This window comes from Pinus tabuliformis, chromosome 3_1 (assembly GCF_031772625.1).
Source record: "Pinus tabuliformis cultivar Carrire ecotype Pingquan chromosome 3_1, CPIR1, whole genome shotgun sequence".
In the NCBI taxonomy this organism is placed as follows: Eukaryota; Viridiplantae; Streptophyta; class Pinopsida; order Pinales; family Pinaceae; genus Pinus; species Pinus tabuliformis.
In genome coordinates, this window is record NC_142301.1 from 741,724,970 (window position 1) to 741,738,902 (window position 13,933).

Genomic DNA, 13,933 nt, shown 5'->3' on the forward strand with positions numbered 1-13,933 from the left:
CAGTGATGCCAAAATAGGACCGTCATACCCCCACTCACCTCTTAGAATAGAAATGCCCATTTGCATGACCTTTCACACACACTGACATAAAAATAATTAATTATTTTAATAAAACCTTCTCCAGGTGGAATTTCCCAAAACAATTTATGGGTATTGTGGAATACATGTGTCCTAGCCTCCCTGCAAATTTTGAGGCTTAGAGCACACCCGATGCTTCTAGAAATCAACAAAAACTTCTAGGCCGTACACAAACCTTTAAACCCCAAACCACCTTCTTGCAGTAGAAACGCAACACAGTTGCGCAACGCACCTCCATCTTCATGACTTGACCAAACATTGATCTTTCGACTAAGCAAAATTATTTGGAGCTGATCCAAATATTCACAAAAACCTCCTACATGGACAAAAGTGCCAAAAATCTTGATTCCTCATCAAAATTTGATGCCTTGGGAAAAGCGCAGCACCCCCTGCAGACTTTGCGTAGTGAACCTTTCAGAGTATTGTACTGGAGGCTGATGTCATAGTACAGGCCTGATTTGATCACAAAATTGCTTGATAAGATGCCACTAGCTTCTCAATGATGCAAAAACAAGACCATCATACGCCTACTCACTTTTTAGAATATAAATGACCGTTTGCATGACCTTTCACACACACTGACATAATTACATTCAATAATGAAAATTTTATTCTAAACTAAGACCCATAGCTTAATCTCTACAAGATCATAGCAAACCTTTACACATTTGCCAAATAAACTTGAAAGACAAAACTTGTTTTCTGATTGCTATGACTATAGGAACCTAATAGTTGGTACACCTTAAACCAGATAGCAACAACCCCAACCTTGATTGGACAACAAGAATGGATCTCTGCGAAGAACTTGCATCTAGGAGGAGAGAATGTTGAAGCTTGGTTAGCATACAACCAATGATTAAAATTCTCCAATGTTACTATCATAGACACTGAAGATAGTCTTATCTAGACCCCAAATCCAAGGGGGGTATATGCTCCAAAACAAGGGTATCTGACTCTTACTGCAACAAATGCCCCCCGTGACCTCCCCTAGTGGAGGAAAAACTATAGAAATTAAACATACCTCCCAAATCTAAACCGTTGATGTGGTTGTTGCTAAAAAATAAAGTGTCTACTTGGGATAATCTACAAAAACGATCCTTTCATGGGCCGAGATACTGCTCCTTGTGCAAAGGTTGATTTAGAAGCAGTGTCAATTACCGAATCAATGAAAATGAAAAAAAAAGAAAAAAAGGAAAAAAAAAAGAGCCAGTTGGAGAAACAACACTTGGGATGCTAGTTCAGTTGAAGAAAACTTTAAAAATGGTTGCAAATCATAAAAAAAAAACTCAAAGCACAAAGCTTATGGTTTCTTGGGGTATTTAGCTTGAAAGAAATAAGACAATTTTTAAGGACAAAATTCCAATCCCCATCATAGCAGCTATCAACAATTTTTTGATAGCCAAGGAAATAAAACAATCCACAAATGGAGAGGTCCACACCCAGACTCAGAAAGCAATCATACAATCAGACTACCCTTAGTCATTTTTTGACGATGTAGCTCAAGGTTCCCCCTCTAAGGTAGGAGCTGGTGGAATTTCAAATTTAAATCACAACACGTCCTTCAATATATCAGCAAACGCTGGACCAGCCACAAACAACCATGCAGAGCTCTTTGCTTTAAAATTGATTTTGCAATTGGCAAGAGACATGAGAATCTCAAAACTTCATATATATGGGAACTCTCAGATAGTAATAAAATGGATGTTGGGATCAACACAGTTAAACAATTACCCTCATCTATGTCTATTTCAAAAAGTATGCACCTTAAAGGACATTTTCTCTGAGATCTATTTTGATCGTGTTTACTAGCACAGACACATGGAAGATGACTCCCTCTCAAAAATTGGACTGGATATGCCCGAGACACATGCAAGGTCACAAAAAAAGAGGCAGGACAACTACAACAATTTCTTTTTGACCCTTGGCAAAAACTAAAAATTCTGGAATGTATATGATGCTTTCCATGTATTGTTGTTAAATCATTGACTTCGAAACAAGTAAACTGAAACTTTCTATTTGGATGATCCTATAGCAAGTTATTGATTGTATAGACAAGCAAGTAAAAAACGGGTTGTGGTAGACACTCTTTTTTTCGCTTTTTGTAGTTATATTGAGAGAGGCACATTTCTCTCAAGCTACAAGCCATACAAATGCTTTATGCATTTTCCCATGTAATTTGTTTACTACTAATAAATAGAATTTGGATTCTTTTCCATGGAAAAAGAAAAAATAAATAAAAACAACTACAAATTATACCATCCATAATGTTTTTACAAAAATATATTTCCAAATAAACCTTTCAAAAAATAAAAGTCAAATAGGTATTTAATAACACAAAGAAAATATTTTTGATCCATACCAATCAATAAATTAAAAAGTCGAAAAAAGACAAACAGATGAATGTCAAGTTGAAATATATTAATGCGATACTACATAAAATATTTACTATTTACTATGCAGAGGCTTTTCCGATTAGTTATTAAAGAAATTCAATTGGACTTAACATCTAAGTTTGAGTCTACACTTACTACCTTCATTCATTGAAAAGGGATTTTATGATTAGATTAATTAAAGTAATTTGCTAGGTTATTGAATGATTAAAGTAACATGCAAGATTATTGAAGATGGTTTGGAATAGAAATTGCTTTCATATTAGGTTAAATTTCAAAATTAAATTATAAAAGCTATAAAAAACAAATTGAGAAAAGTGATAGGCTTAAAAGCGTTGGTGTGGATGATGAGTGAAAGAATGACATGACAATATATAATAAAAGTAAAGTACAAGTGATAACAGTGTAGTGTAAGAAACACAGAATTAATAGAAAATTTAGTGAAATTTTATCTTCTCATTTGTTTACAGTGTAGTGTAGTGAATAGAAATTGCTTTCATATTCGGTCAAATTCCAAAATTAAAATATAAAAGCTATAAAAACACAAATGAGAAGAAAAATTTGAGAAAAAGGATAGGCTTAAAAGCATTGGTGTGGATGAAGAGTGGAAGAATGGCATAACAATATATAATAAAAGTAAAATACAGGTGTAGTGTAAGAAACAGTGTTAATGATGGATTTTATGTAAATAGAGGATATATAAATTGTTTGAACATTAATATCTAATTTTAGTAGATATATAATTTGTAATACATTATCTTTTGGATAGCTTTTACTTATTGAATTCGAATTCCTTTGGCTAAAAATTAGTTTATGGGAGGTATCTATTATGTCAAAGTCATCCCAGGCTTGTACCCAACCTTCATAGCAGTTGCAAGCACACGAACAAGTACAAGCCTAGCTTCAACACCAATTGCAAGCACATGAACATAGGCAAGCATGCCCACTAGGAACCAATACGTTGCCAAAGGAGAGTTGAACACTTGTTCCAATGTGCACCATTCTTATAATATTGTCGAACAAAACACAATGGAGAGTAGATAAACTTCAACCAAACAACAATGTTTCTACCTTCTTCTTTTATCACATTTTGTTAGATGTCCAAAGTTGTTACTAGTAGATCTATTCCCTTGATCTTCTCTTCAAAACAATCTTGCCGGTAGTCCTTAGCCCCCAAGGGTGGAAGATGTTGTTAGTCTTATAACAAGTAACAATGACCATTCCTGGAAAGAATACTTTCAATTTTACAGCACCCAATTTCAAGGCTAAAACAAAGACCCCACATTTCTTTATTGACAATTTTCTAGTGTATATCAATACCAACCAAATGTGAAAAATCAGTTACTTGATTCCTACTGCAGCAACTGATGTTGATTCTTCTAATTGTTAATTCGATTAAACAATTTACTTCTTGTGTGCTACAACAAATATCGAATTAAATACATTGCAGCCTACACAAATAAAAATTGCAGAAACTAAATACAGCACAGGAGAGAAATAAACATCGCACACATCTACACAGTTATTTTTGGACAAATGTCCTCGGAAAAACCCAATGTGGGAAAACCGGTGCAGCAGCTGAGGGTTTGTATTATTAAGCAGTAGTTTTCTGAATACAATCTGTGGATGCCTTGTTGGCTATCCAGTACAGAGAATATGACTGATGGAAGATCAGTGAGAAATAACACAATATCACTAGCGATCTCGACTGATCCAGCCATAGAATGGCTTGTCCCTTGCTGCCTCTGTGCAGTCATTGCATAGGCCCAGCGTCACAGCTTCTAGGGACAGCGTCACCCCTTCTACTGATCGATTTTCCTCTCAGACTTTGATTTTGTCCTCCCGGTCTCACACCCCGGCTTCTAGCTTCAGAAATTGACCTCTCCAGCAAAAATGCGGATCTCCTCAAGGCTCTACACTGCCTCTGCTTCAGCCTACGCTGCCCAGCGTAGCCTCTGTGCTGCCTCTCCCGGATCTCTCTCTGCCTCCTCTGCTAAGTATTCTCGGATCGAGAAATCTCCAACCGAAACTATCCCTGCCCCTCACTTCAAGAAATCACTTCGAACTTCTCTCCGGCAACTGTTGTGCTGCTCTCTTCAAAAATTCGATCTCTGATCTCCCTCTCGATGTATTTTCCAAATGCCCATCAAGCCTCTTCTTATAATCCTGCTGTTGAGAACCAACGGCCCAGATTAGATTTTAATCAATGGCTCAAATCATTTTGGCTTGATCTTCGTCTACTTCTAGAAGTTTCACCCACAGTTAGAACAATACCCTTTAATTATTTGAATTTCCTAAGTTTAGACTTAGGCATCCATTAAAAATAATTAATTATTTTAATAAAACTGATTCCGAGTGGAATGCATATGTCCAAGCCTCACTGCAAATTTTGAGGCTTAGAGCACATCTGATGCTACCAGAAATCAAACACTCCCTCTTAGTGAGAAATGTGCTCTAGTAATGCAACCTGTCGAAGCATCACCCTTCTCTGTAACATCTCCCTCTGCTGTGTTGATGTCCGACATTGTTGCTCACCAACTACTGCGCAAATGTTGCATCTATGCTGTTGCTGACACTGCCACTGTCAACACTGCATCCGTACTACAATTCCCTCTCAAATTCTGCATCCGTGCTACTGTCGGCCTTGCCACTGCCAACACTGCATCTGCACTGCAACCTTCTCCAATTGTTGTTGCGACTGCATCAACAATGGAAAAGCATCCAAAATTACTAAACAGGTGTTTAGTATGATGCATCTTGTTGCTGGAGTTCTAACTGCTGCTTGTCTCTATGTTGTTGCTGACCTCTACTATGTGCCAACTGCACTACTGCCAACTCTGCTTTGCGTTGCTCAATCTCTGGCTCTCCTAGCCACTGCAACTGTCACTCCGGCACTCCTCTGCACCAACTGACACTGGTCCATCCTACTACTACTAATCTGGGCTCCCGTAGCAAGGTATTGATCCAATAGGTGGACTCCTCAAGGATCCTACCCAACTGTAGCTCTTTCGAACTACAGTTCTATATCACCTCACCTCTGGGAAATCATGGCAAACACCTCCTCCTCGATCTATGTGGATGCAGCCTTTGAATCATGCTTCTCATCCTTGTCCTTTTTCTTGAGAGGACATTGTGTTGCATAGTGACCAAATTCACCACACTGAAAGCACTTGATTTTTGAGACATCTTTCTTCTTCTTCTGTTGCTCCTGCTACCCCTTAGATGCGAGGGTTGCATTCCCATCCTCCTCTGGCTTCGTCCCACTGCTGCTGCTGCTACTATCAAGTTTGCAATTGACTAAGTCTCTCCTCATCTCTTCCTGCTGAAGAGCGGCCCACATCCCTTCCCAATCTGGCAATCTCTCTCTGCCCAGGATACTCTAAACAAATACTTGCCATCTTCTAAGACTGAGTTCAGGGCCAGCCTCACCATCTCGATAGGTTGAGGTGTTGACCCCAAAGTTGCCAATGAGTCTCGGATCTCCTGAAGCTTCATAAGGAATGGATCAATGTGTTCCCCCTTCTACATCTGCATGGATCTCATCTTCTGCTCCAAGTACATCTTCCGTTGCTCGGAAGATCCTTCGTGTAGCGTGGCCAAAGCTTCCCACATCTGTTAGGTTCTATCCTTGCTAGCAATGTGACACACTATGTGATCCCTCACTCTATCGAGGATCAACCTCTTGGCCTTCGCCATCTCGACCTTGTACTCCTTGAGCGGATCTGGATCCGCAGGTACAACTACCACACTATCGACATAAGTTTTGAGATCATCCTCATCCAGAAGGCATGAGATCCTTACCTTCCAGATCACATAGTTGGATGCACCCGCCAACTGAACCTGATCTCGCAACCCATTAGCTGCCATCTCTGCCAACGAAATGTCGAACTGCCTCCTCTCTCCTCTGTGTTGTTGTTGGGCTAGCCTACGCACTCCCTGTTGGAGTTAGTAGATTTGTTGCTCCCTGTAGTTGCTCAGCAAATGAGAATTCAGAGTTCTTGGTTGGAAATCCTCTGAGGAAGAATTCCCTCAACAGTGTCTCTCTCTCCCACTGACGCTATTCTGCCAGTAACTGTTGCAAAATATCTGCGTCCCAACTGAAGATCTGCTCTGCAAGGAAAAATATGTTGCTCCCTTCTGCTTCTGGAAAGCTTCAATCTGGAGATCGAATTTCTCTATTGACTCACTCAAAGAAATCGATTTCTCCTCAAAACTTCAATCTTATGGCCCAAGGACTGCGCTGCCTGCTAAGGATTCGAATTGTTGCCTCTACAGTAATTTCGAACTCCTCTTCCTTTCTTCTTCTAAGCTCTTCTGCTCATGATCTGTGCTTTGATACCATGTGAAAAATCGGTTACCGGATTCCTACTGCAGCAGCTGATGTTAATTCTTCTAATTGTTAATTCGATTAAACAATTTACTTGTTGTGTGCTACGGCAAATATCAAATTAAATACACTCTAACCTACACAAATAAAAACTGCGGAAACTAAATACAACACAGGAGAGAAATAAACATCACACACATCTACATAGTTATTTTTGGAAAAACGAGTGTGGAAAACCTGTGCAGTCATTGAGGGTTTGTATTATTAAGCAGTAGTTTTCTGAATACAATCTTTGGATGCCTTGTTGGCTATCTAGTACAGAGATTATGACAGATAGAAGATTAGTGAGAAATACCCCACACTATCACTGGCGATCCCCATTGATCCAGCGATAGAATGGCTTGTCCCTTGCTGCCTCTGCACTGCCTTTACGCAATCACTGCATAGGCCCAGCGTCACAACTTCTAGGGCCAACGTCACCCCTTCTGCTGATCAATTTGCCTCTGAGACTTCGATTTTGTCCTCCCGGTCTCACACCCCGGCCTTCAACTTCATAAATTGACCTCTCCAGCAAAAATACAGATCTCCTCAAGGCTTTGCGTTGCCTCTGCTTTAGCCTACATTGCCCAACATAGCCTTTGCATTGCCTCTCCCTCCTTTGTTGAGTATTCCTAGATCAAGAGAAAACTCCAACTGAAACTATCCCCGCCCCTCACTGCAAGAAATCATTTCAAACTTTTCTCCAGCAACTGTTGCGCTGCTCTCTTCAAAAATTCGATCTTTGATCTCCCTCTTGATGTATTTTCCAAATGCCCATCAAACCTCTTCTTATAATCCTTCTATTGAGAACCAACGGCCCAGATTAGGTTCTAATCAATGGCTCATATCATTTTGGCTTGATCCTCATCTTCTTCTAGAAGTTTCACCCACGATTAGATTAATACCCTTTAATTATTTTAATTTCCTAAGTTTAGACTTAGGCATCCATTAAAATAATTAATTATTTTAATAACACTGATTCCGGGTGGAATTTCCCAAAACGATTTCTGGGTATTGTGGAATACATGTGTCCAAGTCTCCCTGCAAATTTTGAGGCTTAGAGCACATCCGATGCTACCAGAAATCAACACCAAACTCGTCAATAATCAGCGAAAGAAAGATGAGGTCCTCTTCACCTAGGGAATCCTCTATATCATAAACATGATTCATTTTTATGATGATCTCTTCTCTGTTTTTCTTAGGTTAAAATTGTTTAGCAACTGCATACCTTAAAAGCCTTTACCGAAGTCAAAGAGATGGGCATCTTCAGTGAAGTACAGACATAAATAAAGGCTGGGCATACCTTTTGCTGACATCAGACCGTGCGATAAAGGAGTTCATGGAAGTGTTGTTTTGGTTGAATGTCAAACATATGTCACAATTAAGTAAACCAAAAAACTTCTAACAGAACATGAAAAGGTTTGCAGAATGCTTAAACATGAAAGTTATCAGTATGTGAATTTTTTTATGGAGCAGAGTATTAATGTGGAACAAAATCCCATCATATGGATATATACCATTATAGTAAGATAGATTGTCTTATTACTGGAGAAGGGGAGGTTGCTAACACATGAACCTAATGGCTTACCACCAATGTTTGAATCTGAATTAACAAAGCTTGTGGGGCAGGCAATGCCTCATAAATGACCTCTGCCTCATAATTGTTATCCACGTGGGATTATTCATAATGCACACATCTAACATAATATAAAATATTTGAATTTCAATTCTAGCAAGTCTACAAATGAGCATAAAGTGGCGTTGCTTTTTAAGTATGATCCAAACAGTAGAGGAATATAATAAAAAAGAAGTGATTTTTTATGTAATTATTTTTTTGGCTATAAACCTCCTACAAAATCAAAGGTTATCTGAGTCCAGCTCCAGCATAAAATCATCATCCTTCTCCATCTCTATTTAGTAAATATAATTGGCATGGTATAATACCATGCAGAAACACTGCATCACATGGAATCCAGTCTTTAACTCTTCAGTCCAAGTCACCAAGTGGATGTCCTATAAAATATAATAATGTTGGTACATATTTATACATTCATACTTCATGGGTTTAACTTACACTGCCATCTCATCCAAAATGTCACGAGCCTAAGGCAGAAAATGTCACGTCCTGTATACAGTGTTGGAAAATGTACAATAGAAGTTCTACAAAATCCACATCAAACCAGAAACAAGAGCAACTATACCCAGCATGTCAACCGAGCAAATAAATATGAGCATGCTTTTGGTTAGGCGAAATTATGTACTGCCATTAATTTAATGGTCCTATAGAAGGGGGGTTTTCTTTTTTGTCAGCATTTGCATCATAATAAGAAGCGGAGCCGAAGTTGGAAAAAAATGTAATTGTCTTCTCACGGATTCCTGTTTTCTCAGAGCTGGTGGTGGATAAAATTTGGCAGGAAGAGTAACGAGTTGATTAAAGAAACGTCATGCATACACAGATTTCCCGTGCATTTCTTTAAAAAGAACTTGCTATACGAGCTAAAGCGACCTCCCTTCTCAAACTTAGGGCTGAAAAATTATTCTTCAAAATTCAGGAGATTTGATTTTCTCCCTTCAGATCCCTTTTTCAACTGCATGGGACTGACTTCTATAAGATTGTGTAGCTGAGCCACACTTCCACCTTCCATAGGAAACATTAGATAGTCTTTGGGAAGACACAGTCCATTATCAAGAGATACTATTTACTTTTTAAAAACATTTACACATGAATATTTTTCATGGTCTGGGGAGGGCTCCTGAGGCTTAGACTATGCCCAAAAGCAATAGATGGCCTTTCACTATAACAAGAGTTCATTTGTCTCTCCACGTCTTCATCCACATTATGAAGCATAATTTCTGTGTTATGCCCGTAATCATCAGTTTTCATCTTCTGTGCTAAGGTTTCAAACAATTCATAACAGTTTTCTGATTGACAGTGTGATTTGTATCCTATAAAAAATTCATTAACATTGTTAGTCACATCGATCACGCTACAAGCTGGTAACTTTTTCAATCCCTTGTCTTTCACCAATTTTTTCACAACTGCGGCATCATCCCACTTTCCAGCAGCAGCATAGATGTTTGAAAGCATTATATAGCATCCAACATTTTCAGGGTCTATGCGATTAAGCTGTTTTGCTGTCCATACACCCAGTTCAATATTGCAGTAAGTTCTGCAGGCACTAAGCAAGGCTCCCCACACACTTGCACTAGGCTCCAATGGAATCTTTAGAACAAAATCTTTTGCCTCATGTATATGTCCTGCACGGCAAAGAAGGTCAACCATGCAAGCATAGTGTTCCAACTTTGGAGTAATGCAATAATCTTGAATCATGGAATTAAAATATTTCCAACCTTCATCCACCAGCCCTGAGTGACTACAAGCGGACAAAACACTAACAAAACTTATGTGGTTGGGCTTAATACCAGTCTGTTGCATTTGCTGAAAAAGCGCAAGGGCATCCTTGCCATACCCATGCATTCCATGTGCAGAAATCAATGTACTCCATGAAACCACATCTCTTTTAGGCATTATGCCGAATAATCGGGACGCAAAGTCTATTCTTCCACATTTGGCATAGACGTCTATAAGGGAATTCCCCACAAAAATATCTGATTCAAACCCACGTTTAATAATGTATCCATGGATCCACAAACCCTGTTGCAAAGCTACCAAACTAGTAAATACTTGAAGCACATTCACAATGGTCGTAGAGTTTGGTTGCATTTTCACTAATTGCATTTTATTAAAAAGCATAAGGGCTTCTTTGGGATATCTGTTATGGGCATATCCAGCAATTATTATATTCCATGACGCAACATTTCTTGTAGACATTCTGTCAAAGAGGTTTTGTGCAACATCAATACCGCCAATCTTGGCAAACATGTCCATCAGAGAATTGGCCACAAAAACATCCGAGTCCAATCCTCTTTGAATGACATAGTCATGAATCAACTTACCCTGTTGCAAATCACCAAAACGGGTGCACGCTTGGAGCACACTGACCATTGTAACTGAATTGGGTACTACGTCCACCCTTTGCATTCTATCAAATAGTGACAGAGCTTCGTTGGCAAGTCCATTCTGTGCATAACCAGCAATCAGTGCACTCCAGGAGATGACATTTCTATCAAGCATTTTATCAAAGATTCGCTGTGCACTGTCTATACATCCACATTTTGCGTACATGTCTATAAGTGAATTTCGCAGGAAAACATCTGCTTCAAAACCACTCTTAATAGAATGGTTATGAAAAGACTTACCCGGTAGCAGAACGCCTAGATGGGTACATGCCTGGATCACACTCACCATATTAACCAAGTTGGCTTTCATCTCTACCAGCTGCATTTGATTGAAGAAACCTAATGCTTCCACTTCATGCCCATTCTGTGCATATCCAGTTATCATTGTATTCCATGAGACCACATCCTTTTCAGGTATTCTGCCGAACACTCGGCGGGCATGCTCTACAACCCCGCATTTAACATACATATATATAAGGGAATTACTCACAAAAACATCCAACTCAGAGCCAGTTTTGACTATATGACCATGAATCTCTTTCCCCTCTTGCAGAGATAATAGCTCGGCACACGCCTTCAGTATAAAGGTGAAGGTGAAATTGTCGGGTTGTATACCTGCCTGCTGCATTTGGCAATATATTGCAAAGGCTTCCCCCCATGATCCATTCATGGCATACCCTCTGATCATCACATTCCATATGAAAACATTTCGTTGGCGTATTTTGTCAAACACATTGCGTGCATCCTCTATGCAACTCCACAAGGAATACATGTTAATGATCTTGGAGCCCAGAAAGATGTTTTGCTCAAGACCAGTCGCGATAATTTGGGCATGGACTTTCTTTAGTGTTGTGATACTATTGCAAACCTGCAAGAGAGAAGCATATGTAAAGGAATCGGGTGACTTATCCAGGTGATGTAATCTATAGGTGATCCAGTGAATATCAGGATCACCATTTTGCTTGTGTAGCACGTTTAGAGCTGGAAGAGAATGACAGTTTCTGTGATGAATAAGAGCATTATAATGAATAACAGATATGATTCTGTAAAGATGTTTGTAATGTCTAAATTTGTTGTGGGTATCATACCGCCAGGGAAACAAAAGAGTTGACATTGTTGCTATTGAACATGTAGGCAAAGAAGATATAAATATAAATCGTAATGCAAAGTCGTTTTCGTTGATAAGGTTGACTCGTGAAGCATTTGCATTTTAATGGAAAACTGTGACTTGAGCTTTGCCCTTTTACAGAAAAATCTTAGCAGGAAATAGTAATTATTGCATTTGTGGCTGGGACTTGGCCTCTCACCCTCCAACCAAAATGTCTTGGCATGAAAACATAAAAGATTAAGAAATAACAAATTTTTAATTATTGTGATCATTGTTCATCAAAAAGTTTCACTAAAGACAAAATGATTTAATAAAAATATATTTTTTTTTACTTCTCACTAAAGCTGTTGGTAGATCTCTAATTGTAACTAAATATTAGCATTACATGTGAAGTATCATGTATAGTGAGAAGGATGGCTCTTATCACATTCCCAGTTTGTTGATGATAGCCATTTTTATGAGTGAATCAACTATTTAGTGGGTAAAAGAGTTTAAATTTATTTTGTTTATGGGTGAATCAATCATTTAGTGGGTAAAATAAGGAAAAATCTCAACTATTTTTCTTAACACTAGGGAAGATATTGAAAGAACTATAGGAAGGTTCACAAATTTTCAAATAGACTCATTTCCTTCCAAATGCATAGATCTACATTTATTTGAAAAACGAAACAGAGACATCTCTTGGGTGCCTCTTATTGAAAAATTGAGAGATAGTTTCTCTAGTTGGACCTACCACCATCTCTCTCTAGTGAGTCAAATTATTCTGGTTAAATCTATCCTACAAGTCATTGTTCTAGTTAAATCTATCCTACAAGTCATCATCTTTATTTGTTTTAGTCTTAGTGGCACCTTCAAAGGTCTTAGAATCCATTCAAATAATATGAAAAGAAATCCTATGGGAATGGACAAAGTAGGAAAGGAAGTGACCTCAAGCCACTTGGTTTAAGATTATTCATCCTCGTGATAAATGAGGACTTGACATCTATCCTTCTAAAAGGATTGAACTCAACAATGTATAGGAAGGAACTATGGTTTTGTTTTGAAAACAAAAGGTGGTATTGTGTTGGTTGAAGAACAGAGATGCACTCCAAGGTAAAATATGGAGATCAAAGTATGTAAGGGGAGTAGAGTAAGATCATTTAATAAGAATGAACCAAATGTCTCTAAGCTCCTTCCCGTGGGACAATGTAAGATGACACTTCGCCCTCATTCAACAATAAAGCTTCTGGGACATTGAGGCAAGGGATGTAACCCATTTTGGGAATGATCTCTTGCACAAATGGATCCCTCTTTTAGTGGATCCAAATTATAACTCCATAAGATAAGGTTTCAAGCTCTATAGATGGAATAAGGTTAAAAGCTACTTGGAGTATATCTATGAGGAAGACATTAATTGTTGGTGGAAGTGCAGGGATTATCGACCGTGGTCAACAACCCCAATATCTCTAGAAAAGAGCATGTTATAAGAGATCTTAAGAAATAATTATAGTGAATAGATGATATATCATTCTTGAATGGGGGATGTGGGGTGTAAGTATATATAAGGTCAAAAGGGCCTATGAACTTCAATAGTGCGGCTTGTGGGACCTAGAGAAGACATGAATCTAGAAATTAATATGGGGGGCTTATATGACCCAAAACTATGGCCTTACTTTGGTTAGGAGCACCATAAAAGTCTTAACATGAAAGAAATTGAAGCATAGAGGTTATAAATGGCCTTATACATGTCCAAACTAGAAGGAAATAACTTAATGTCATCTCCTCAAGAATTGGGCACTTGCAACATATTTGTGGGAGATGGGTAGGTATATCCTCATTCAATTCCTAGAAGTAGGGGAAAAGCTAGCAATGTTTTTGGAAGCCTAACACCCATCTACCTTTACCAATAAAATAGCAAGTCATCTCTAGAAACCTTTCCAAGGCTTCTTCTAGAAAGAAAGAAGTGGAAGAACCCACAAGGGTGTACAAAGG

The 13,933-nt window shown here is 38.5% G+C and overlaps 1 pseudogene; it reads right to left on the bottom strand.

The window, feature by feature from the left end:
• Positions 1-9,550: 9,550 nt before the first annotated feature.
• LOC149189483 (pentatricopeptide repeat-containing protein At1g11290, chloroplastic pseudogene) lies at positions 9,551-11,626 on the bottom strand (annotated as a pseudogene).
• Positions 11,627-13,933: the final 2,307 nt, after the last annotated feature.